The 27930-nt window shown below is 41.5% G+C and overlaps 1 pseudogene; it reads left to right on the forward strand.

Annotated features, from left to right (window-relative positions):
- LOC146802532 (m-AAA protease-interacting protein 1, mitochondrial pseudogene) lies at positions 1 to 27854 on the forward strand (annotated as a pseudogene).
- Positions 27855 to 27930: the final 76 nt, after the last annotated feature.

Genomic DNA, 27930 nt, shown 5'->3' on the forward strand with positions numbered 1-27930 from the left:
ATGTATATTCCTAATAACAAGAGCAATCCTTATGTCTCTGTGAACCGGGTAAGTACAAAGCACAAAACAATATTCACAAGGAACTCATTTGTAGGCAAAAATTCATAATGTGCAGCTTCAATCGTCGCTCTGAATCAATCACAACCCTATTTTACCAATATAACTTTTAGAAAAACACAACATCAATCATGAATCAATATTCTTAGTAAGCCCACACAAGACCTCTTTTTTTTTGGATATGCCTAACCTCAGCCGAGGTAGGTATTCTTTAATCTAGGATTTGTTTATATCACAGATTTCTTATAAAAAATACATATATACACAATTGATATTTTCTTAACAATTATAGTGATTTGTGACCCCCAAGTGAGAAAAAACCATAACCTATTGCAATAATGTGACAAAGTGAAAAGAGAAATAAAAACGGTTATTGGAAAATTATACAAGGACAAACTTATTACAGTTCACAATAATTTAATCAAAGTTGTCTCTTTTATCTGTTGTCGACGGCGTTTCGACCCACTCTAGATACCGGGTCTCTTCAGGACTGTATTTCTAGGGGCTAAACAAAATAAGGATTTGTGACTATACAATGATAAACCTTAATAATATAGTTTTCATTGAAAGGAATCGGACTTGAGGGGCAGGGAGGATAGCTTACCCGTAAATGGCATACATATGTCCATGTACGATCCAATATATGGTGGTAAGTTGAAGGAAGGAATCTATCCCAACCTATAATCAAGGAGTACAGTGTTTCAGTTTTCAAACTATACTCAATTAATGACAGTGCTCACCCAGGTGGTTGAAAGGGTTACACTTACTACTAGTTGCTATATCAGAATGTATCTGAATGGTATATACGTTGGATTCTTCCACAATATAGAATCACTGAAAATTACTTCATTCAAGCGGTGGACTTCTGTAATTAATTAAATAGCGATTAACGCATGTCCTCTACATTTCATTGTTCTTGGGTACATTATCCTAATTATTCCATAGGGACAAGACTTACTTAATTTCACTCGCCCATCTTCTCAGGATAAGGGGAGGGATCTTCTTGCAATAGATATCCTCCGTGATTGACACTTAAGGACGCCACCACTGAAATGATTAATAAATTTAGTGAGCGGGCGTTAGCTTCCCATCTCAAGTAATGTTTACACGATCTTCGTAATCATACTGGGCGCCAAACTTACTTAATAGACGACGCCCGTCTCACAATCGAGATGCTTCTGAAACGAATCCGGCCAGCTGAATACTGCTGAGTTACCCAGAAATGGGAAGTCCCTGTGTATTTAAAACCATGTATGGATCGAGAAATAAATGACGGCGGCAATGGCGGCCATCTTATAATGGTAAAAAGAAGAAATATGCAGTTATTTACTGCACAATTTTCTTAGCACACTACCAATTGGTGAATTCTACACTATATCACATTATTCGACAATTGCTAGCATCAAATCCGCGTTAATTTCATTTATATATTCCCGTTTTTTCGGACCTTATTCTCACACTTCACTCGATGGTGAGAGTATGTCTGTGGGGGCAGCCATCTTCGACTGATTATCTGATGCAGTGTGCGATATGCAACACTGATTGACTAGAAATAGGGTTTTTCAAATTTAAGTTTACTATGTTTCCATTATTTGTATAATCATAGTGTTAAACAATGTATATCATCCTATTTAATTGAAACTTATACAATATTCATTTTACTTCAATATATTGATTATATGTATTGTGACATATTAATTTAACACCACAGACCAATAATAAACAAACAAACATTAAAAACACAATGTCTCAATCAGAGAAGTTCTCAATAGGAGTAAAGTGCAAAGTATGTACAGTGAACTTAAAAAAGGTTTTTAGCCTCTATTAAAACATCATTCTTTTTACAATTTTTCTTATTACAATCCACCATCACATTACATCTCACAGACGATGTTATTCTGTATAGTCTTTAGGAAAAGGAAGCACTCAGGAGAGACTATCCTGTATAGAATTTCTCATCATATCACCCTCCTGTATATAGTTCTAAAATATACTAGGACAGAACCCTGTCTAATATGGCATGATTGAGTATAAGTATAATTAACAGTTATCAGTGCAAGCTTATAAATCTGCGCCACTCCTCAAGACTGTCCAAACCATCGCGAATAGATCCACATTTGTCGATCCATTTGCATTCCAGTGTTTGGAGAATGAGTGAAATGGCACCCCCTCTTGGTGGCAATTTCGCTTTTTCTACCACCTGCCATCGCACATCATTTGCAGAATGACCTTTCTCTATGTAGTGATCTACTAGATGTGCATTTGTCACCTGACAACGAATGCGGCTCCTATGTTGGCCAGTCCGCGCTCTCACTGGTTGTGTGGTCTGACCAATGTAAATCAAATTACAAGGGCACCAAATGAAGTAGATAACGTTCATTGTTGCACAATTGGTCAAGTCATACAGTTTCACACTCACATTACCATGTGTGAAAAATGTTGTTACTATACACAAGAGGGGGGGACCAGGAGCTTATAAAAGGTCCAGTGTCCACGCTCCTAATATCTGCATTAATATCACAAAAAGGACACTGTTCCTAAAAAGTAGGGTGCAAAAAGTCACCCATACAAAAAGGTGCAAAAAGTCACCATATGTTAAAAGAAGAATCAGAAAAAAGAGAAAAGAAAAAGGAAAAAGAAAAAGACGAATTCCTAGGTGAAGGGACCCTCAGATGAAAGGGAAAACCATTATGTGTCCTCTGTTGCCCTCACACACCCCAAAGGGTGTCATGCTTCATCATCGGGCAGTTGCTCCTCGTAGGGCCGGCGCTGCAATTCCCTACGGGTCCCCCGAAGGGTCTCTTGGTCGGAGATCTTTTATAGGACTGCCGGATGGTGCATGTGGGTGTGTGGGGTCCAATGAGGGTGAAAACAAAAGTGCGTGCAAGTGTAAAGAGAAATTCGTGAAGGGTAAACCTGCAGCGATTGTCTGAATCGTGTACCCTAAGCAGACTCAACTGCTAAATAAAATCTAGCCCCAGTGGCATACTATGCCCGGGTGTAGAAAGACATAGGTCAACATGTTTCGCGCCTGCGTCACCTTAAGGGTCGTTGGCGCTTCGTCAGGACCAGAACCTTAAAATGTAATGTGCACGTGAAAACCAATTAAAATACCCTCAAAATAGATCAGGGCGGGCAGTAACCTGTATCACCCGAAATCTGGCTACAGCTGCATGATGTAACCGCTCCTGATCAGTACCTGTATCACCCGAAATCTGGCTACAGCTGCATGATGTAACCGCTCCTGATCAGTACCTCGCACTGCTGAAGAAAAACCGCTGGCACAAGCAATGAAATGTCCCTAATTTAACGGAATGTTTCCTCGGATACTGCCGCCTGCGCACCTACCCCATCGTTGCATCTATTCTCTTTTTTCTGATTCTTCTTTTAACATATGGTGACTTTTTGCACCTTTTTGTATGGATGACTTTTTGCACCCTACTTTTTAGGAACAGTGTCCTTTTTGTGATATTAATGAAAAATTTTGTTTCCATAGTGAAACGGCATGCTACACAATTTCCACATTTATAATGACCTGTGAGGGCCGGCAATGACCATAAATCTTGTATGGTCCTTTTATTCTGATGTACACTGGTGTCTGAGTGAACCAGATGATCTCTTATGTTTTTTCCTTTTTTAAAGGAAAACATAGGCAGTTCACGACAGGAATCAAGAGTGTTTAATGTAGACCAATGTTTTTTAATGGTCTTCTGTATTTGTGTGCTTAGTGGACAAAAGGTGGTGACACACACACTTTTTTTCATACTTTCTCTAGTTGCCTTATCTAGTAACACCTCCCGGGGACTGAACCAAGCTCTCTTCATCGAGGTTTTCACTAATCTCTTAGGATAACCTCTCTCATCTGGTGCTCAATATGTTTGCTTCCATAAAAAAATCTTCCTTTTCTGTACAATTACGCTTTAGTCTCAAAAATTGACCATAGGGTAGGCCATCTTTAAGGGCCCTTGGATGAGAGCTAGTATATTGCAGCAAGGTGTTTCTGTCTGTGGGCTTTCGATACAGTGTTACATTCAAACAATCCCCCCGACCTCTTATTTTCTGGTCCAGGAACGGTACCATTTCTTTGTTTTTGTAGTATGTGAAGGTCAATGCTGTTTGACATGTGTGTAAGTAAGTCACAAATGAATCTAGATCTTCCTCAATTCCAACCCAGATAAAGAAAATATCATCAATATATCGTTTCCAACATCATATATTTGTGTGGAAAGGGTTGTTGACATTATTGATGTATTTTTCCTCCAAGTCCCCTACATAAAGATTCGCCAGATTTGGGGCAAAAATTGCTCCCATAGACGTTCCAGAACATTGTTGATAATAGTCTGCATTAAATTTAAAATAATTTTTTGTCAATGCGATTCTCAGTAGGTCAATGATGAATGTATTGGGAACCTCAACCGGTGCTGGTCGATTATCCAGGATGTTTTGTATGACCTCTATACTCTGCTCTTGTGGAATATTCGTAGATAACAAATTAATGTCCATAGTGACCAACGTCTCTATGGTAGGGTTATATTCCATACCCTCCACTAAGTTGATCATGTAGGTACTGTCCATAACATAGGTGGATAGATTAGGGACATATTCTTTGATGGAACTGTTGATATAAAAACCCAATGGTTCCATAACTGACCCACATCCTGAAAGGATCGGTCTTCCCGGAGGATTTTCAATGCTCTTATGTATTTTCGGTAAAGTGTATAGGACAGGAGTCCTTGGACAGTTTTTATTCAAAAATTCAAATTCCAATTTTGTTAAAAAACCATCATCTAGTCCTTATTTAGTGACTAGCTGTATTGACTTCTGAACATCTTTGAGGGGATCATGTAACAGTAGCCTGTAGTGGTCTGTGTTACTAATTTGTCTCATTATTTTTGCCTCATATTCAGTTCTTTCTTGAATCACAATACCACCCCCTTTATCCGCTGGTTTCAAAATGATCTGTTCATTGTTCTTCAATGAAACCAAGGCATCCCGTTCCAGTTTGGTAATATTGAAAGGAGTGAATTTCCTTTGCTTTTTCAATTTCAAGACATCTTCTAGTACCCCTTTCTCAAACGCCAAAATTTCCGGTGGCATCATACTGTTAGTGGGTATGAAGGTAGATTTTGGACGCATTAGTGATCTAGAGGTGGGTAGAGTTTCTTCACGATCACTGAAGAAAACTCTAAGTCGTAAGTTCCTAAAGAATTTATGTAGTTCAGTTTGTAACTTAAAGAAATCTGTTGTCTTTGTTGGTACAAACGAAAGACCTTTATTTAAAAGTGATAGTTCATGATTGTTTATTATGTGCGTAGACAAATTAAAGACTGGTATAATACCTTCCCTATTCAATTCTACTGGCTCCATAGGGACTATAGTATCAATGTTATTTGATCTTCCAGTATCATTAATCAATGTCCATTGTGTTCTCTCCACATTGCCACTGTCTATTGTACCCTCGAAGTTCCTATTCTGCTCCTGTCTTTTTTCTTTTACACAAGTGACTAACTCTCTGGGCCCCATGTATAATATTGGCGGTGAGTTTGTCTTTCTCCGGCAAACTGCTGCCAATTCCTTCTCTGGTTCCGGTTGGAACCCCTGCCCCTCTGCGCCTGTCCTAAAAAAGGCTGTTGTTGTTTCCTAGGTTGTGCACTTGTACCTTCACCTGAATCGTCCGAGGATTCTGATCCTGCTGATGGACAATCCGAGAAGAAGAATGCAGATGCACCATCCATTTTGGCATTTATATACAGTAGAATTTTTCTTTTCTTAACAAACCCAATATTTTTTAACTGTGTGGGTCCTCCCTAATTTTCAATTTTCAAACCTAGATGACAGAACAATTAGATAACTTGGGACTCAGGGCTGAAGGACTGCTTGCAATGCATTTATTAACTTAATAAATGTTGTGTTCATCTTTGTCACACATTTCCTCAACTCCTCATTCCCATCCATTTATCAAACCCCTATCAAACCCCTAAACCTCTCTCCCCAGGTTGTGTGATATATTGAGATGTGGCTTACAAATTTACCCCTTAAATGATTTACATACTTAGAGGGGCAAATGTGTTGAAAGGGACACCAACTCATTGCAGAATCAGTTCTTACCTAAACAACCTGACCAACCTCACAGAAGGCGGGTCCACTTATCGAACTCTTGACCCAGGACACAGTTTGCCTGCCTCCGTGACCACTGGAGGATTTGTATCTTATTCTTCCCTCAAAATTTATTTCGACTCACCGCTAGTCTCTGCCGAGTACGGACAAGGACCGCTACGCTATGAGCGAGATTCTTCCGCTCAGTATCTTTACCTATTTCCAACGCGTACCGCAGTCGGTTTGCCACCACTTGCCGCTCTTCAGCTGTTGATCCCGGGCTTACCCTTGGTCCTGCGGACACCCTTGGAGGTTTGTGTCATTTGAACTCCTTTATCTTCAAGACTCCTGTCTTTTGAACGTTCTTATCGTGTCACTTCAACTTTCTGCCATTGTAGAAGGACTTCTTTATTGTATCCAGCGCTGTGATATTCTTTTCCATTGTTCCATATAGGAATCCCTTGTTACTGGATCTAAACTTTTAACGGAGCTCCTGGCCGAAGAAGTACCTATTTGTCACTTAGCCCACACTGTCTGTTATATCTATTTCTCCTCCCCGCCCTAGTGCTCCCCTGTTTCAGTGCCCTGAGGAAGGTGATGGCTTCTACCTAGCCTAGCACCGAAACGTGCGGTGGCACTGTGCAAGACAGAAACCACAAAGTGGTATATACCTGAAAATACCAACTGGATATATTTTAACCAACTTACCACCATTATCATATTATTTTGATTGGGTTTCTGTCCTTCTTTTATGACCTTTTTGTGTTATTTGTTTCATTTGGATATGTGAGAATGTGGAACGTATGAGATGTTTGACTGTTGGCAAGTAGATGTATATGGTTCTAAGTACACAATTTTAACCGAGCCGTATGTTAGTGGGGTGGGAGATTCCTATGTTTATGTTGATGTATTTGATTATTTTGTGATCTATTGATCTAACTGATTATTGTATATAGTTAATGATTCTTTCAATTGGCTCCATTCCTATTATGAGAAGTAAAAAAGAACAACTAAAAAGATTAATAAATATAATAGGCTTTGTATTGTACATTCTCGAATCACGTTCTTATTTCCAAACAAGCAGTTATCTTTATTTTTGCGCATTCACTGTTATTAGGACCTTAGGTATTGGTTCTGTTCTCCCCTAGACGAACTTCATTTTCCCTTTATTTGTTAGAGACGTAGTTGCGTCCTATATATATTTCTTGGCAGTGGACACCTTCTTCCCTTTTTTTGAGGGTTGGTTTTTGTTAGTCTTACCTAAACAATAGCCCACGCCAGCTCCATTTATCCACCCAGGCTTTAAACGAACAACATCATCATGGTGCAGAGTCTTAGTTTACTAATGTCTGTCCCATGATAGGTAGTACTAGTGTGCACTATGAGGCCTGATTCACAAAGGTAAAATTAAACTTTTAGTGTAATTTCAGTCTTGCAATTGCGATTCTCCTATTAACATGACTAGAGAATCTGGATTCCATTAAAGACACAGAGGCTAACATTATGCATTATCTTTTTTTAATGCAGTCACAAGCAGCCGCACTACATGACAAAGTAAAACAGTTCTAGAATGGATAGTATAAAAGGCATTAGCACCAAACAGACTGCCTCTTTTAAATGTGGAGAAATAATGAAAAGTTCTAAGAAAAATTAACTTCATCTTCATCTTGAAAATCTGGAAGAGAAGAACGAAGAGAAGTGAGGAGGAAACAAGGATGAGACAAAGAATCCATTAAGAGGAGTTGTCTGAAAAAGAAGGAGGAACATGAGAGTATCGTTGAAATAAACAATATATCAAATAGGAATAATACAGCAATAGAATAAATAAGTACAGACAGTAGAAACAAAACAAACAATCAGAATAAGCCATTCAATAATAATATTAAGTAAAAGAATAATCCGTTCAAGGGAAAGGACGGGTGGAATAATGTTAGCCTCCGTGTCTTTAATGAAATCCAGATTCTCTAGTCATGTTAATAGGAGAATCACAATTTCATTACAAGACCAGAGGCTACATTATGCATGCTGGTAGCTGTGTAGGACAACATCAGACATGTGCTCAATTGGTGTACAATAATGTTGAGCAAATGTGGATGCATTAGACCAGTCCGCTGCTTTGAGAATATCATCCAACTTACCACCAGATGGGAAAGATTTACTGGCCATAGCACCTCTAAGAGAGTGGGCTTGGAATTTTGATAAGTCAACACCGGCTAGGTTCATAGCGGACTTGACCCATCTGGCTCTGGAAGTAGAGCTAATGGGTATGAACGGTTTGACAAAGGAAACAAGCAGTTGATTTGCATCATGAGGGCGAAGGTCTCTCATTCTATTATCATATTCTTTCATACAATCTACAACACAGAGTTTCTTACACAGGTCAAAGCGAGGATAAAAAATAGAGTCTGACATAAATTTGGTTCTTCTAACAATTTCAAATTCAACACCAAACATATCATAAGATCTATTAGAAATATCAAGATATTTGATATCAGAAACTCTACGGCGTGAAATTAAGCACAAGAGAGTTGCAAGCTTAATAGAAAGACATTTCCTGTTAAGTAAAGAGTTATTGGGCCAACTTGAAAAAAGGTCTAAAATAGCCTTAACGTCCCACATGGATTGGTATTGAGGTCTAGGGGGCCTCTTCAACCTGATACTCTTCATGACTCTACAAACAATACAATTTTTACCTACCGTCTTAACGTTGATAAGAGAGTGACTAGCAGAAATGGCTGATCTATAACAATTGATACATCTATCAGAAAGGCCCTTATCGAATTGCTTGACAAGAAAATTAACTACGTGTACGATAGGAGCCTCCACGGAATTCAAGTCCCTCTCCAGGCACCAACGAAACCATTTTCTCCAAATGTTGTTGTACCTATAGTATGTTCCAAGGGCCCAAGATTCTCCGAGGAGAACAGCAGCTGATGACGAAAGGCCAGACAATTCATTGGATTTCCTGAAACTTTCCAGGCAAGAAGGTTCAAAATCCCAGAATGAACTAGATGGTGACCTTCCCCGTCTGTGTTTGAAACCAGACCCTTGACTGCTGGAATAAAGAAAGGGATGCTGCAAGCTAACTCTAGGTACCAGGCCTGAGATGGCCAAAAGGGGGTTATTAGGATTAAGGAGCATTAGTCTTGTGACACCTTCTGCAGAACCCTTTGAATCATAGCAAAGGGAGGGAATGCGTATCCTCAAATGTCTGACCAGCACTGAAGGAAGGCGTTCACTGCAAGAGCACCCGGATCTGGCATCCAGCTGAAGAAATTCAGATTTGATTCAGGGCATTAAAGACATTCACGTCGGGTTTCAAATTGCTGAAGTCTAAGAGGAATCTCGAGTTCCAATCTGCGGAAATGTTTGATTTTCCGGGGAGATATTCCGCTCTTAGAGCAATCTTGTGTTCTAGGCAAAACATCCAGAGTCTCTTGGCTAAATTGGAGAGGTCTGCTGATCTGGTCCCACCCAGACGGTTGATATAGGATACTGCGGAGATGTTGTCCATCTTCAGGATAACTGATCTCCCTTGAAGAGAGTGTCTGAAGCTCATTAGAACGTATAAACCTTCTGTAATTTTTAAATAGTTTATGTGGTGAGAGGACTCCACTAGAGACCATACACCACCAGTGTTCTGATTGAGGAGGCGAGCGCCCCAACCATGAAGGCTTGCATCTGATTCCAAAATGAACTACGGAGTTGAGCTAAAGATTTCTTTGCCATTCCTGGCATCCAAATTCCCCAGTCACCAGGAGAGTTCCGATCTGGCTTCCTGATCTAGGGTTACAAGATCCCCGTACCACAGGCCAGATCTCAGAGCTTTCCCTTTTATCCTTGGAAGAGCTTGGTAATTGAGAGGCCCCGGGAAGATGGCTTGAAAAGAAGACGAAAGGAAGCCTAAAAGTCTGGCTAACTCCCTTAGAGTTAAGGAATCTTGTTTTAGAACAAACCTGATCTCTTTGCGAATTTTGGATATTTTCCTTGGGGGAAGTAAGAGAAGACACTTTGTGGTGTCTACTGTAAAACCGAGAAATTCCCTGTTTATAATAAAGCCTAGACTCTCTATGAGATCCATTGCAATCTTCAGGTCTTTCAGGATCTGAGAATGATGTTGGGACATGATGAGAATGTTGTCCAAATATATAATTAAGTGAATACCTCTTTCCCTCAGAAGCGAGGCGATAGTTCTCATAATTTTGGTGAAACACCAGGGGGCAGAGGAAAGACCAAAAGGTAGCGCCTGAAATTGAAAGAGACGGTGTTCCAAAAGAATTGAAGGAAGGGTTGGTGTTCTTTTGACATTGGAATGGTAAAGTAAGCATCTTTTAAGTCTAGTTTGACCAACCAGTCTGCTCCTAGAAGTAGGTCTCTTAGGAGGTGAATACCCTCCATTTTGAAATGTCTGTAGACCAGATATTTGTTTAATCCCCATAGATTTATGACGGGTCTCCCACCTTTCTCCTTTTTTATAACAAGAAAAAGTGTGCTTACAAACCTCTTTAAACTCCAAGGAACCTCTATGATTGCGGCTTTTTGAAGCATGGAAGCAATCTCCTCTTCTACAATTTTTTGATGATCCTCTGATAGAGTTAGCACTGTCGGGAGAGACATTTGTGTAGGGGTATTGACAAAATCTATTCTGAAACCTCGGACAGTTTCCAAAACCCAGGGATCTTGAGTTAAAGATTCCCAGATGTGGTAAAATAATTGTAGCCTGCCCCCTACCTTTGGAGGGAAATAAGAAGGAGGAAGAGGTGTACTTACTTTGAAGACTGGTGTTGTTGGGTATACCGTGGGATCTGAATCCTCTGTTCTGAGAGCCTTTCCCCCTTTATGGGTAGAATTGAGGGTTGGATGGGAAGAAGCCTCTTCCAGAACCTCTGAATCTTGAGAAGGGCCTTTGGCTGCCTTGGCCGGAAGAAAGGCCCCTTCTTCCAGCCCATCCAAAAAGGTTAGAATAAAAAACATACCTCATATTAGATTGTGCTTTGTCAAGGGCAGTAAAGGTCGATACATATTGGCCAATAGACTTAATCATATCCTCACCAAAGAGGAGGCCCTTTGGATTTTGGGAGGGTTCCTTTTCGGCCATATCACCTACTTTCGGGTTAATCTTAGTAAGAATGACTCTCCTTCTCTCAATGTTAAGGCTTGCATTTGCATTGCCAAGGAGAACCATGGCCCTTTGGCTCCAAACTCTGACAAGATCGGTGTCAAGAGGAATGCCATTAATGTGACATTCTTCAGCCATATCTAAAATTCTGGCCAGGGGGAAAAGGATGTCAAGGATGTCAAGAAGGTGATCTTGACAGCCCTTAAGAGACCTCTCCATACCTTTCCTGGGGTCTCTTCCAATTTTGAACTGAAACTTGATCAAGTTGTCTGTCAAGGTTGGGGGTCTGACAGACCTTATCCTGTATAGCTGGTCTAGAACACTCTGCCCTGAGGATACTAAGAGTATCTCTTTCCAGGGGGTTTCTGAGCTATCTCCTGATGAATTTCGCAACATGGTCTTGGGGAAACCATTCAGAGCTTCTGGGGTGAGAGATGTTAAGGGGTGAAAACATTTCCTCGCCCAAAGGGTTGAGGATGACATTCTTAGATGAGGACGGGATTTTTTCTTCAGTAGGTTGACTGTTAAATTCAAAGTCCTCATTGTCTAAGTCGAGGACAAATTCATCACAAGAATTAGGGGACCTATCCTCGTCCTCAGTATCAATGTCAGTATTGTTATGAGCACTTTTGATAGTTTGTGGCGCTATGGACACCCATATTAGTTGTGCCGCAAGGGACACCTGAATAGTTTGTGCCGCTGTGGACACCCAAAGTATTCGAGGTGTAAGGACCTTCCATAAGGATAGAGGTGCAAAGCCCTCCCAAATTAATTGAGGTGCTAGGACCTCCCATAGTATTCTGGTTAGGCTCTACATTCTTAGATTTTTTTGTTCTTTTCCCCTCATTAGTGGGCATATCATTATGAATGGTAGTAGAGCCTTCATTAGAGTTGTCCTGTTTGGAAGGAAGGGGTCTTTTAGTGGACATAACCTGCTTAAGGGTGTCCAGCATACAGGATCTCATTTCTCTTTGAATACATTTTTTAAAAGTGTCTCATTAAAAATGGGCGAGCTTGCCACAGCGTCATCGGAATCTAGATCCGACATTTAGGCTCAGAAGGTAGTTGTTCTATTATGGATTGATTAGGAAAAGGCTGATCAATGCCCCTTGTTTTGTGCCAAACGATATAAATGATCAATATTCTCACCCTATTCATTTTTTTTATGTCTTTAAAATATGAGGGGCAGAGCCTGGGGTAAAACGCAGAGAAAAGCACTAAATATTGCAGGAACGAGTGACCGGCAGCAGCTGATTAAAGGTGAGCAATTGTCAGAAGGTGCTTGGCTCAGCTGCTGCTGGGAGGTGCGGAGGAAAGGACCTTGGCAACGGGAGGACGCGGCGCTCCTGTTGCCAAGGTCCACTCATCGAAAGGAGTCGGAAACAGGTAGCGGTCTTGCAATTTAACTTAACTACCAGCAACTATACGAGTAGTATCCTTAGAAGTAGGAACAAATTAGTAGTAACAGTAACTTCTTTCAAAGTGATAGGGATTACTTACTACTCATAAAGTCACTACTCATAAAGTTACTGATGGAAAAGTTACTAGTTGTAAGCTTACACTGCAAGAATAAACTAATACCAATAGTGTAACATACTCTACCTTTCTGAACCAGTCCTTGTGTTGCATAAATGCTTAACCTTCCCTGAGTCCTTACTCGAGAAATTCATAAGTTTCATTTTAATAAAATAAATACTAGTCCCCCGGATTGCTTACAAGTTATTGCTGCTAGTTTTTGTACTATGAGATTTTTGGCATGGTGATCATCTGGTCTCAGTCTTTTAAAACCAACTCTCTCTGTTTTCTTTCAGTCTAGTTGCCTGTGATGAATAAACTATCTCTATAATCCTACCGTTAGAGTTCACCTGATTTAGAATAGGTGGGAATGGCACCTCAATTTGTGATGTCTTTCCTGTTAGCGCTAGCCCACAACTACCACCACAATTAAGAAGGCATTTTGGTAAACCCTACAATAAGGTTTTGGAAGATTGAGGGAAGTAACAGCCATCATTTCATCTAGTCAGGTAAGAACTAAGACATGAACTAGTTATGAAATTATTACTGAAGTTATTTTCTGCATGCTGAGATAGATAAATATGATTAAGATTCTTGTGAATGTTGTAGGCATACCCCTCTAGTGGTCAACAGTTACAGAAGGTAGTAGTACAAGGTTATTAACTAAATAGTATACTCTTTGATAAGTGGTTGGGTGCTGCAAAGTGGCAAAACCTCATCATGCAATACGTTAAACAAACCCAGTCTGTTGTTACTGTGGTGCATTGGACTAAAGGAAGAGGTAAGTAAAGTAACAATGCAAAGAAATACAAGGGACTTCAGGTAGGGAAAGTCTTGTGGGAAACGTCGATTTACAGTAGGCGACAGCTTTTTTGTCAATGATAAAATTCATAATGCTACACTTAAGAGCACTGCAAAGACAAAAGACAGTGAGTAATATGCAATGGAATGAATCAGCGCCTTCTCACGTAGGGTGCAGCAGATGAGGCTGTCTGCTGGTGCCAACAATGAGGAGGGAGGTGAGGCTCCTCTGGGCAGCAGTGGACCCTGGCTGCAGGCAATGCTAGAGTTGGTGTGTTGGGGATGGAGTTGGGCCAGGCTGGCCACCCAAGGAACTGGAGGCATGTGACTTCTCCTCGTTCTCTTTCTCTGAAGTCATCAGCTGGTGGTATTTGTCTATGACGGCCTCCATCCTATGGCGCTGCAACGAGGTGGCTATCTTCTTCCTGGATGGGTGACATCCAGTAGCAAGAGTAGCTATATCAAAAAGGTAATCCACAGATTGTAATGCTCAGTGCAATCACTTGTGTATATTTCAGTGATACAGTAGCAGAACATTACATGTCCCCTAAGGCCAATGGAATTTTTGATGTGGTTAGCCACAGGGCAATGTTTTCCCCACATATGCATCACATAATGCAACAGGACTGACTGAAAGAAACTCAGCCAGAATAAAACCATAATCAAAAATTGCTTTTCATTTAAAGGATTTCATAGTGAAACTAAACAGACACTTTGTGTGTTATGAATTACCTCTCATTATTGAGTAAGGAGTTCTGCACAATTAATAGTATACTTGATGGTGTATGTGCAACATGGAGGCATGCGGGAGGGTCTGCTACTCTGAAGCATGTTTTTGGGGAAGCTGTAATGGATACTTTATTAACTTATTATAATGAATTACAATGGTCCTTCTCTTCTCCGACTGCCTCTTCATTTCTACCTTGACTCCAAACTTAGAGGCAGATTGAATACTCTGTCACACGTGCTGCATAACGCATATCCTGACTGCCGTTAGTATACAGTACACAGATTATAAATGAAGCACTTTAGTACAGGAAATAGGATCTATTTTATTTGGCACATTTGTATCCCATCCACCAAACTCTAAATCAGGCACTTAGTCCCACATTACACCCTGGCCTCCACTACAAATTATTTTCAACAAATACCTTCACTTGGCAGTAGGGAAAGTTGCTCGACTGGAAGGTTAGTAAGAGGGATTAAGCAAGGTAGATTTGTAGCTATATAATAGTTGGGTAACACTCATCATGTGCTACGCTTTTGCTTGGTCACATTGGTTGCTAAAAGCCGACTTGAATTAAGAAAAAAATTGGAGCTGTCATATATTTGTCCTGAAAGTCATGAAATATAAGTCACTTGGGCAGACAAATAGGGCACATGCTGGGATGGAATTTTAAACTTTTGGTTAGGCTGGTACAGAAGTAAAGAATGATTGTTTTCGGTATTGAATGAATTTCAAACTTCGTAAATCTGCATAGTTAACGAAAGCAGACACACATTTCACAGCCTTCAGTGCAATACTGAATTAAACCATGCTGCAGTTTTAGGTGGTGAAATGCCGTGGGCACGACTGTTATGGGTAGGATAACTGCCTCACTTAACAAATACAATATTATGCATAAGAAGGCATGATGAATCACCACTTGTCCCTGCCACTACTGGGACTGCTCCCCTTCTGACCACCTGTGCCTCCTCTGTCCCATTCCCTGCCTGGCTGCTGGTGCAGGCTGCAGCACTTTTGGTCTGTGTGGCTAGAATGAAACATAAATTATCAATTTACGATACCAGATTCGCCACCTACGTAATTGTTGTGCACAAAGTACAACAGCAATACCTCTCTACAGTTTGGTTAGCAGCATCTTCCATCAAAACTATCACTTTGGGAAGTTTGTTGGTTGACAACATGTCAAAAAAGCCAGGTAGTCAAGACAACCAAAAACCTTTTCTCCTAACTGAGAAACAAGGCTACAAAAGGATGAGAGTAAAGCCCAATGAAGGGGTGAACGGGAATGGTCAATGAAGGAAATATGTTATTGGTTAGTAATTGGATCTCATTCCTTTCCTGTGATGTTGCACTCTCATGGAAACTGCTAGTATACTATATAAATATGATAACATTGGGGGTCCATGACCGTGGCCACTCTATTTCTTTTTCACTGTTTGATCAAGAAAGCCTTGTTTGTTTAATTGATTACTTGGGCCTGTGATCTTCTTCATGGTACCATCAATCTGTTTTTTTAGTCTTAACAGGACTACAAGACATATGACAGAGGGGTGAGATAAAGCTTACTAAAAAAGAAAGCAGAAGAAAGCTATAGACAGGAGAAAGTCATCTGCAGACTCAGGAAATATAGAAAAGCAATGTATTGCAGGAATAACAAATATTATATAGGGGAGCTGAAAAAAAGTAAATAGTATGAAAAATGCACAAGGCAAAAGTATTTTACTAGTAGGGAGAGGAAAACCAAGGAATAATCATAAATAAGACTTACTGTGGCCAGCATAACCATCTGCCCTGGCACTGGTGGTGGTAGGCCCACCCACCACGATGCTGGTGGTGGCAGCCACTTTAACCTTGGATGTCCTCTTGCAGGCTGATGTAAGGAAAAATGAAGATTAAAAAATGATTAGTAGTATTCTCTAAAAAATAAAATTGACAGGCACAGCATTGTACTTTCTAACTTATAAACTATTCCTAGTTTCCATAAGCTAAAATGACGTTTTGAACTACTCATGCATTGTAAGGAATTATCTTTTCATCTATGCCCACTTTTATGAGTCAAGTTAGTTGCCCTTTGCAATGCATACTACACATCAGGGAGATTGGGACTGTATGAGCTACTTAAAGGCACAGAGTAGAACGCTAACACCCTGATATACTACTATCATAATAGTGACAGCATTCCTTATTAAATCATCCCAAGTGAACACCACCGCCGAGCACCTGGCTATCTCATGGTGGAACAGAATTAAGATGGTATCATTCATTTAATGTCTACTACACTCATCGAGATCAGGCAGACACAATGCATCACTACTCCCAGGGCCCAGATTTATTAAGGGGTTTTTGTTTGGTTTGTCCTTGAATATAAGAATTGTTTTTGTACAGGGAGGTGTCCTTTTCCTGCACAAGCAATCCTGGGTGCCATGTAATGTATGTGGCACTGCATAGTGGCAGTAGGCTGCACTTTGTTCCACCAGCATAGTGCAAGAGCAGGAATGCTACATTTCTTGCTAAATTATTAAATATGTTGCATTCCTACACTTACCCTTTCATACACCACATCAAGTTGTCTTGGTGCCCTGTGCTCGCAGCATGAAATACATTTTGATAACTATGTGCCCTGATGCACTCATCAAAGTGTATAGAATAAACTGAACTGTGGTGTGTTATTACATTGTGTGTCCACTTCTTTCTGAAGAAAGACAGTAGGCACAACTGCAAGCAATCTATGATGAAAAAAGTGCATTAATGTAGGTGAGTGGACCACGCTAGCATAAAAAAAAAAAACACTTGCCTCATTGTGGTACCATGCTCATAAATAAAATAGCCTTTTTGCACCAGAGGGTACATGTGCCAACGATAATTGTTGCAAAGACATATCTATATATCTATTCTACACACACACACATAAACACAGGTATGTATTTATGTTTGTATATATATATATATATATATATATGGGCTAAATACCACGGAAGACCTATATACATGGCTCTAGGAAGTCTATAACAAATTGGGCAAGTTAATATCCCCTAATAAGTAATTAAATATATAGACTTCTTTTCCCAAGGCCCTCCAACAATAGAAAATGTAATTCATAAATAATATATATTCATATATATGTTTTTAATATCCTTGTTGTCTCCTCTCTCCCCTTCCCCCTTTTCTCCTTTTCCCTTGACTGTCTTTCCATTCTTATAAACTAGGGTTTATAGATGGATTTGTAAATTAACCTATTCGGTTGTAAATCTAATTTTGCACAGGTGATACTATAGCACAGGTTCGCACAATTTTGCACTTTATTTGCCGTTTTTGCACAGTCAGAAATAACCATGCTGCTAGCAATTGCTTAATATTTATCAACAATATGGTTTTAACATGTTTTTACCAGTTATATTGCTCTGATTTTACATGTGCAGTCTATTTATGTATTTATACAAACACAAGTGCACTTTATAACGTGTGAGCCAATAGCTCAAAATTTATGAATCATGAGTCATGGGATACAAATCTTGTAATGTATTCTACAGTTACATCAATTAATTTTGGTATGAATACGTGTGGTAAAACATTTACGTCATGGTAATATTTTGTCTATGTCTATGGCAAGTAATTATGGACTGTCACTTTAAAAATGGGACAAATGCAAGGGGCACGTCATGTGATCAAGGGCTGCTGAGCCCGAAATGCGTCATGGCGGCAGAGCGCACGAACTAAAAATAAACTGATTTGGGTACAACCAAGTAGAGTCCGTCCCCTTCTTGATCCATGGTACAGAGGATCGTTCGAAGAAAGGTTTACTGCCATATATATATATATATATATATATATATATATATATATATATATATATATATATATTCACTGAAAAAACCAAAGGTTACAGAGACGGCATAGATAGGCTTAAATTTCATTCGTACGAAACCAGGGAAATTCAGCTATAACTCATGCCCCTGCAATGCACTGCTTATGACCTCACATATTACATCACTCATGACATGGTCAGTGACATCACTGATGATATCGCTGATGACATCTCAAATGACATCTTTGATGACCTCATCTGGTAACCTTGAGTGTTTTTTTAAATCATATACCAAGGTGTATTGGTGTGTCAGTGGGTGTATGAGTGTTTGCATGGGTGATTCATTGGGTGCGTGGCTTACTGTATAAGTGAGTCATTAGATGTATTAGTGAGTGTACGGTGAGTGATTAGGTTGTGTAAATGTCTGTATCAGTCTTTCAGTCGGTGTCTAAGTGGCTGTATGCTTTGGTGAATGGGTACCTGAGTGGCTGTATGGATGATTGATTGGTTGTCTGAGTACCTGTATGAAGTCATAAGCAGTACATTGCAGGGGCGTAAGTTATTGTTAGCTCACTAACTATAATGGCTGAATTTCTCTGGTTTTGTATGAGTGAAATGTTAGCCTAACCATAACGTCTCTGTAGCCTTTGTTTTTTCAGTTAATTTCTATGAGTTTTTATATTCCATTTCCTAAATATGATGTCCCTGTTTTTTATGCTAATTCCTAACTATAACATCCATGTAAGCTTTGTTTTTTTAGTGAATTTAAAAAAAAATGTTAACAAGTAGTTGCATTTGCAGTGTGGTGGAGAAAAGGGGCTGGGCTTCCGACCAGCTCTCAGGAATCCCGCTGTGTAGGACTTAAAAGAGGTACCGAGAGTGTTTCTTACCGTCAAGGCCCCTCAGGAGTAAAGTGGACTTCATCTCCCAACCAGTAGTGCACCTTAAGCCGTGTTAGCAGAGTGGTGGAGAAAGGGGGTGTAGCCTCCAAAGATATCTTAGCAATCTGACTGTGTGGGACTTATTGCAGGTAACAGGAGGGGTAGTTGTCCCCCACGGATATCCGTGGGGGCCTACTACCTCTCCTTTAACCTCCAGTAAATCCCACACAGCAGGATTGCTGAGCATTTATCAGAGTATGGGCCTGCCCCTGGGAGGTGGCAGTCCCCAGGGCTAAGAATGGTCTGGGTGGGGGGTAACGTGCCCTCCCCTCCCATTTCTTTAATATAAAGAATATAAAATACAGTTTGGCCCCAGGAAGGTGGTGGTCCCTGGGGCCAGAGGCAGTCCGTGAGGTCTCCCACATGAAAATGTTATAGCCCAAGGGAGGTGGTGGTCCCCAGGCCAGGGGGGTCTTCGAGGCCCCCAATACATTAGCCCAAGGGAGGTGGTTGTCCCCGGGGCTGCGTGGTGGCCATATGACTTCCATTGCACATTTTAAATTATTAGCCCTGAGGAGGTGGCCGTCCCAGAGGCTGCGGGGCCTGCTGGCCTCCTGCACTTCTTTCATTATGTTTGCCCTGTGGAGATGATGGTCCCCGAGGTGTGGGGGTGTCACATAGGCACCCCCCACAGTACCACATAAACTGCCCCGGGACCCAGGCCCACTTGTGGGCCTTTATTTAACAAAGCGTGGGCGGCCACGCTTTGTGTTTTTAAATTTCGTCTGGAGTCGCGGATCAAACGTGACTCCTGCTGATTTGTTTTTAAATAATGCTTTTTTGGCTGTCGGGTCCCTGTTGGATGCCCCCTACAGGATTAGGGGGTTAGGGTGTTTCCATCCTGTTCCTTTTTCTTTTTTTAACTTTTTTTCTTGTGACTCGGTTCATCCAAGTCACAACATGGCTGCCATCACTTACTGGTTTCAAGTGTTGGCAGCCAATCAGATCTCAGGCACAAGATAAGAAGAGGTTGCGGATCCACTGCGGCCTCAGTTGTATATCTAAAAATGTTTTACATTTCTCAACAACTACTGAGCGGATTTACACCATTTAACAAAAAGGGCGCTTTTTAGAGCAAGAGCTACCTTTCTGCTAAATTTGGTGAAATTCCATCAGCAGTTCGGGCCATAGCCGGTCTAAAGTTTCCTATGGAAATTAACATGGATTAAAAGCATTTTGGGCCCCCCCTTTTCTCGGCCCCCGCTTGACGGATCACCCCAAAATGTTCTAGACAGCAGCTGAAGTGAGCATCGAAGTAGCTATGTAAAGTTCGCGAATATTCGTCAAATGAGGCCAAAGTTATTGGCAAATAAAAAATCACTCTTGCTATGGAAACTACATCCTAACTATAAGTACTGACTGGCGACAGCTAGTAGGTAATATATATGCCTGATCAGTAGTTTTGGAGTATTTATTTATGTATATCTAAACATGAAGACCCACAGTGAACCTACTGTGGAGGATCCACAGGCTAACAGCAATGCTGTGATTGGCTGGCTGCAACCTGAGAGGAAATTTGCTACCTCCATTTTGTGTATCAGGACTCATTTCCAATGAGAAAGTGTAAATAGGATATACGGGGTCAAGATAGAGGTATCCTGACTCCATAGGACTGATGGAGGGGTGTGTGAGGGACCAGTCCTGAGCAGGAAATTACCTCTAATTTAGTTTTTTGGGCTGCACAAGGATCTGCAGATCGACTGTGGAGCTCAGTGCACCCCCCCATGTGAAACTGCAATGGATCCATGGATCCAGATCCCACTTAAAAAATAAACCCACTCACACACCCACTCACACACTCTTGCAAACACACAAGCATTCACACACTGACACACATCCATACACATACTCACACACCCACTGACATACCCATATAGTCACTGACACAAACTCTCACACACCCATACAATCACTGATACATTCACTCACAGACCTAGAGAGTCACTAACACACCCACTCATATACCCACACAGGCTCTCACACACCCACTCACACAGCCATGTATACACCCATACAGCCACTTACACACTCACTCACACACCCAGACAACCACTCACACTCTTATAAAGCAGAGCCACTGACACAACCTCTCCACACTCATACAGCCACTTACACAATGCTCACAGCCATTACAGTCGACCCACCCCGTGCTTGGCCGTATTCCAAATGGGGGAAGACGGCATGCAACCAACTCCCCCGGCTGATTTTGACCTCAGGGAACCCATAACCCAGGGCCCAGCCTAATGTGCAAAGGGGGCTATAATGGCACTTTCGACCCCTTCCCTGCTGGCCAGCTCATAGGCTATGTCCCAGGGTGCCCACCCCTGGGACATAGCGGTTTCCCTGCCCACACTGGTGCTGGCAATGAAACCTGTGTTTGCTCTCCCTTGGTGGGAGCAATTTCAAATCCGCAGCCAAGTGGGAGCAAACACCAAGTCTGCTCCCAGTGGGCAGCAGCTTGTAAAATGCTCCCGCCAGCTGGGAGTAAGCTTCAGATCTGTTTCTCTGCCAGTATTGTTGTGGGCTGGCAAACATATAAAAATATTGTTCATGGTCATAGGGAGCAGATTTATTAACTGCTCCCTGCGGGCGGAAGCAATGTCGGCTCCTGCTTGATGCTTGGAGTGTCATATGCAAAAAGAACAGATGATGGACGGAATGCCGAACAAATCAACCATTCACCCCCATTCTCAGATTTGGGTTAAATCCATCGTGTTTTGGAGTGCCACACCATTCCAGTTTAGACAAAGCCATATGCAAATCAGTCTCGACCCTGCTGCCCATGGGAAAGGTCCAGCCCAAACTGCCAGGCTAGGTCCTCCCTGGACCAGAAACAAACATTGCGGGACCGGTTTCATGGTATCACCCTTCATCAGCCTGGCTAGCTTGAATCTGGTGGTGTAACAAAGACAGGACCCATGTTTGGGCGTACCATTCCCACTTAGGGTGACAAATGCAAAAAGAACAGACGATATCCGAAAAGCTGAACAAATCGAACGTTCACCCCCAGTCACAGATCTGAGTTAAATCTATAACTTTGGCACCGTTTGAAGAATCGTCAGAAAATATTCTAAATAATGTAATCTCCTGTTTCTAGTTGTGCATGGAAAACTTCGGGGTGATCTATCATGCAGCAGCTGAGAAAAAGGGATAGTCAAAAAATGTGTGCTTCCAATGTTATTTCCTGTAGAGATTTTAGACATGACTACAGGCCCAACTGTTGGACAGAATTACACCAAATTTGGCAGAAAGCTAGATCTTTTCCCAGAAAGAACCCTTGTTGTAATTTGGTGTAAATCCGTTCAGTGGTTTTGGACTTATTAGAGAACAAAGAAATATAGATATCTGGGCAGAGCCTAATCATAGATCTCATGGTGAGATCTAATTGGCTGCCAGCACTTGAACCAGGATGTGCTGGCAGCGATCTTGAGACTCGGACTAAGCCAGGATTACACACAGTGAGTAGGTGTCTTCAAAATGGCAGCCCTGCTCAATTTATAGTGTTTCCTGACCTCATGAGGTGCTCTAGGAGCAAACGCTGCACAACGTTAGTGATAATGCTGGCACATGCGCCACTAATCAATTTTTAATTAATAAAGACAGACACGACTTACAGCCCATTTAGGCAACTTTGCTCTAGTGAAGCACGGTCCCAGTGCGAGGGAATTCATGATAAACTGTTTTGTCAATACAACAAACAATGTCCAACCCTGCTGACAGTGCATGCCCCCATGGGCCCAGATTGGTTCGGACAGAGCTTTGTCTGTTGTTTTTTCATCTGCAAGAGTCCTGCCCCATTTTGACCAGGCAGGGTCTATTTGACCAGAGATGCACTGACACTGGCGGCGCGCAGTCTGGGGCAGCTTAATTTTTGCTAGCCACACATCAATCCAGCTAATGCACCAGTGGCCTCAGGCAGCCCCTTTTAGAACACCACGGCCCCGGGATTGCTGTCAGAGATCTGACATCAGTTCATCCGATGGAGACAGTCACACTCAACTTCAAGAGTGTGTGGCAGGAGGAGAGCATCTGTCAGACAGTGACTGCTGGTGTAACTAGCAAAAACATAACACCAGAATTATAAAATGAATCATTCACAATATTATGTTACTATATTTTTTGACCAGCTGTTACAAATTTGCGCCTTTTGGCATGCCAGCCTGCTCTCAAGGTTCACACTGTTATGGAACATTTACCCAGCACTAGTAAGTGCCAATGCGCATGCCATCATCAATATATGGTCCAACACAATGCCAAATATAAGTAAGGTGCCTACAAGTTACCCTATCACTGTCATTATTTTAGTGCCTCTGAGTATGAAACATAATGCCCTGCAAAGTTTGAGTTGTTCAATTTAATATTGGTTACAGTCTCAGCGTCGGGTCGATATCCTTTGATTTTGGGTAAATCACTTTTTCTCCCCATTTTTTGGAAATAAAATGAATGTGTACTTGTGTATGGTAACTATCGCTCATTTAAAGCACTCCAATACCTTCGGGTGCAGTTTGCACAATATAAAACTGCAACAAAAAAAAAAAACTTAAAGCAGTGCAGTACAGTCAGTGGGTCAGGCGCACGTACCATCTATTAGTTGCTTTATGAGTTGGCTTTTTTTCCATTACAGAAGTAAGGCATGGGTAGGTAGACATGGGGAGGGGTAGTTTGTTGTGTAAGTTAAATATTAATACCATTTAAGGCTTGCCTGATCACTTCACGACAGCAGAGTGCAATGTTCAACTTCCTAGTCATGTAATTACTTCCCAGTAAGTTACACAGTAAGTAGTTTTAGATACTTTGTCCATGAAGGATAGTTTACAAGTGTAATCTTTTTCTGATTTACACTTGGCCTGATGTGGCACCGGAGTGTTGTTTCTTTTATTGTGAAACATTGGTTATTTGAGGGCAGCTCACATAAAATAAATGAATTGACTCTAAAATGTGTTGATGTCAATGTTTATTTTAATTGAATATCTTGCACAACCTAAAATAGTTTTCCTTTGATAAAAATACGGCATATAAACTCTCCCAACCTTAATGTATCCTATTTGTTTTTAAAGAAACTAGACAGTATTGTCTTCTCCTAATGTTCACAAGTCAATGAGTCCAACTCCTGTTCTGTTTCTATGTTTTTGTTTCATAAAACTTTTCAATAAAGATATTTTGAAATTAATAAATGTATTTTGTGCAGTCAGTTTACCTCTGACTATCACCAAGCTGCTTCATCTTGAAACTAAATAAATAAACAAAAAATATAGCTTCTGCTTCAAGGGTCGAGCAGATAATTAAAAGTTACTCGGCCTGAACTGGTCTAGCAATATTTTTAAGGTTTTGTCGAGGCCTGCCAGTGCATTGTAAATTCACTTCCCGTGTGTAATAAACTTCTATTTCAGGCGTTTTACAGCGGTTTCAAAGCTTTTCATAGCTTTCCAGTTCTCCAAAGTTGGCAATCTGCGATATTTATTTCTTACATGGGTGTCAATGCTTGGTTTTATATGAGAAGTGCCACACATTTGACAGTGGAATGTCACTCATATTTGCTGTTAAATCATGGATGTGTCACAAATAAGCAATCTAAAAACTTGGCAGCTATGAAGGGCGAACTAGCAATGCCTTAGAAGTCGTGCTTCTCATACAATGCGTGAATTGATACAAATAACTTTTCATCTGCTTCTGCCCAGAATCACACTGTTCGAAGCCTATGGTCTTTTGTGTGCGTCATGAGGAAAAGAGCTGTGTGTGCGCGTGCGCCTTTATCCCACTGTTGGCAGAGCACAGGGTGTTCTCGAGTGAACCCCTCCCAGGAGCGAGTCTACCTCCCCCCTTGCCCACATAACTGCATCCCTTTCACCTTTCAATCACTCCACTGATAACTTGGGGGCATATCAACAAGCAGGCGATAAAAAATTATCGCCGCTCTTGCGGCCGTTTTCGGCCGAAAAGCGGCGATAATTTTATCGCCTAATCAGCAAGGTCACGCTAACGCGTGAAACCTTGCTTTAGCGTCAGGATTCCTAACGCCCAGCTTTGCATCTCTAATGAGATGCAAAGTGGGCGTTCCTGACCTGGCATGACAGGAGAAATGTCGCTAAGCGACATTTCTCCTATCATCAAGCCCCACGCTATGAAGCATAGCGTCAGGAAAAGTAGCGATAACCCCTGTTATCGCTACTTTCCTTACGCCTGCTTCAGGACTGACGTAGCCATGATATCCTATGGAAGGTGGATATCATGGCTAAGTTTGTGAGTCCCTATCAACTAGCTAACGTGAGATTATCGCTGGGTTTCCAGCGATAATCTCACGTTAGCCAGTTAGTGCTAGGATTTTTATCGCTGATGAGATAAGCGTTGCTAATAGCACGCTATCTCAGCGATAAAAATTGGCGCTAGCCGGCGATAATTATCCGAGCGCTAAGTGCGCTCAGCGATAATTATCGCCGGTTGTTGTTGATATGCCTCTTGGTTTGGTGCCTTAAAAGGTTGCAGTTTATTCAAACATAACATGGTTGTACATCTCACAATTTTATTTGTATACCTTCATTGTCTTTGTACATTCATTGTTGTTGTTTGCTCCCAGACAGTACATTTTTGCGAGGTGCCCCTTTTGCTTGGCCTCTGTGTCCTTCTTCTTCTTGCGGGGGCGGGGGTTGCATGCTAACTCTGGGCCTTGTGCCCCTATTTAACCCCCTCAGCTGCTTGTGCCTCGACCCCTGATGGGGGGGCCATCGGCTACCTTGGAGCGACCAATCCTGATCTCCTGTCAGGATCACTAAACCCCCCATGAGGAAAGAAATCTCAGTTAGTGTAGTAGGACTAAAAGCCTCTTTGAAAAGAAAGAAAGACAGAGTGACCAACTACCCAAATCGCCCTCAGGGAGAGACCAGTGGAACAGCACATTAGTGCTCCAGCTATCTATCATAATTTCAAATGTCCAGGTGAAGCGCTCACCTTAGTGCGCACTTCACCTGTGTTCTAAGGAGAGTAGGCGTCCCTGAGGTTCGCGCTGCAAAAGTTTAGTGAGGGAACTTTCGGCGCACGTTTCCCGTAGTTTATTCGACGCGTAATAGAGTTCTGAACTTCGGAGGGGGAGCGTCCAGATACCACGCAAATATCATTAAGCTAAATTGTTTATTTGAATGGACATACTCATAATTTAGCTGTGACTTTCAGTTCCAGGGCGTGCGCAGTGCAAAAAGCCCAGTGTATTTTCAGAGAAAACTGGCAGAGTCAGAACAAGACCCGTTTTGTGACTTGTGGAAGCGTGTTATTTTCATTGAATAGTCCAGGAGAATAGTTATCATTCAGAACACATGTGAAGTTAACTCGCTGTTGCTTAGAGTGCTAAACAGGAGGACAGAAAGCGCTCCATAGATTTAGAATATTATAGAGATTACTTAAAAAAGGAAAAGTCAATACTTACCAGAAAAATAATCCAGCTTTATAGGAGCAGTTACTGGGAATAAAGGGGAGAATCCCTGCAACAAAATAAAAAGAGAAAAGATTGTAATTAGTTCTAACAGGTAAAAAGAAATTAATCTATGTATATATATTTAGTTTTCAGTACACAGACCAAAAGCATAACGTCAGAAGGAGAGAAGCATAGGTCACATAAAGACTGGGTAGGTACATTTTAAGCACCTTGAGATAAATGATAAATGTACTAAAAATGTTGTATTGATTTATCTTTTCTTATAGTTCCACTTCCAGCCAAGACTAAATTGCAAGAAAAGAACAGCAAGAAAAGTCAGCAGTAGGAAAAAGAATCACATGACAATTTTGGGTGTCTTTTCTCTGTCCCATCCCCTTTCCCCCCTGGGGTTTCTGCAGCGAACACATTATAAGATTGCGTGCAGCTAGGAAATCGTGGTGGGGCATTGGGAGCTAGACACATCCTTTGACATCGCCCCCTCTTTTGCAGGCTTCTGTGATGGGGGGCTTCTGCCTCTGGGGGGTGTTTGCCATGGGCCCCCATCGGGTCCGGCTGCGCCTTCCCCGGCCCGGGTTTCAAGCCGCCGCACTTGTGTTCTTGTTGTCTGGACTGATCTTGGTTGTGTCGTTTGGTACAGAGGCAGCTGTTGCCCTGATTGCATGTGCCAGTCTTAGTCCTGTCTCCGGTGACTGGATGCTCCCAATTTCTCCCACCTACTCCTGCAGTTCTATCCCTTGCCGGGATGCAAAATTACAGCTTGAGAAGGAGAGTGGGGGTTGAGGACAAAAAAACCAGCTGATCGTACTGGGGTTTGAGAACAAAGAAAGCAGCTGATCGTTCTTGGGATTCCCAACCCTTTGCTTTGGCGCCAAAGTTGTGTCTTCTATTTTCTGATTCGGACCTACTTTGACCATGACTTCGGCATCCAGGACTTTAGTCAGGGGGCCCACAGGCCTTCCGCATTGTTTATTTCTAAGCTGTTGTCCCAGTGTAAATTTGATGCATTAAAAGTAATTGTAGTTAATGAGGTAGTACAAGGGTTAAAGAAACAATGTTCTTCTCCCTCTGAAAGCCACAAGAAGGTGCTGGCTGCAGAATCGGATGAAATCATGTACTTGACTCCAAGAGACGTGGGCATTTACTATGACGTTAAAGGCAAAACGTTTGTCAGTATCTTGAAGCGGTTTTGATATCTTTCTAGTGCTAACCTTCTAGCGGAAAGTTCAGATGGGACAAACGTTTTTCACATTGTATTAGGAAATAACACCGCAAACCACTCAAAACGCCGGTTTACAGCAAATTAGGAATTTCAAAGAAACTTCACAAAAGGGGCTAAACCCAACTGAATCATTACACGGATTAAGTGATTCAAAGGTATTGGATTGAAGCTCCTATCAGGATATTCTAGTGATAGCTGCTCATAGGTTGTGTATTTAAAACATG

This window comes from Triturus cristatus, chromosome 8 (genome assembly GCF_964204655.1).
Source record: "Triturus cristatus chromosome 8, aTriCri1.1, whole genome shotgun sequence".
Classification (NCBI taxonomy): domain Eukaryota; kingdom Metazoa; phylum Chordata; class Amphibia; order Caudata; family Salamandridae; genus Triturus; species Triturus cristatus.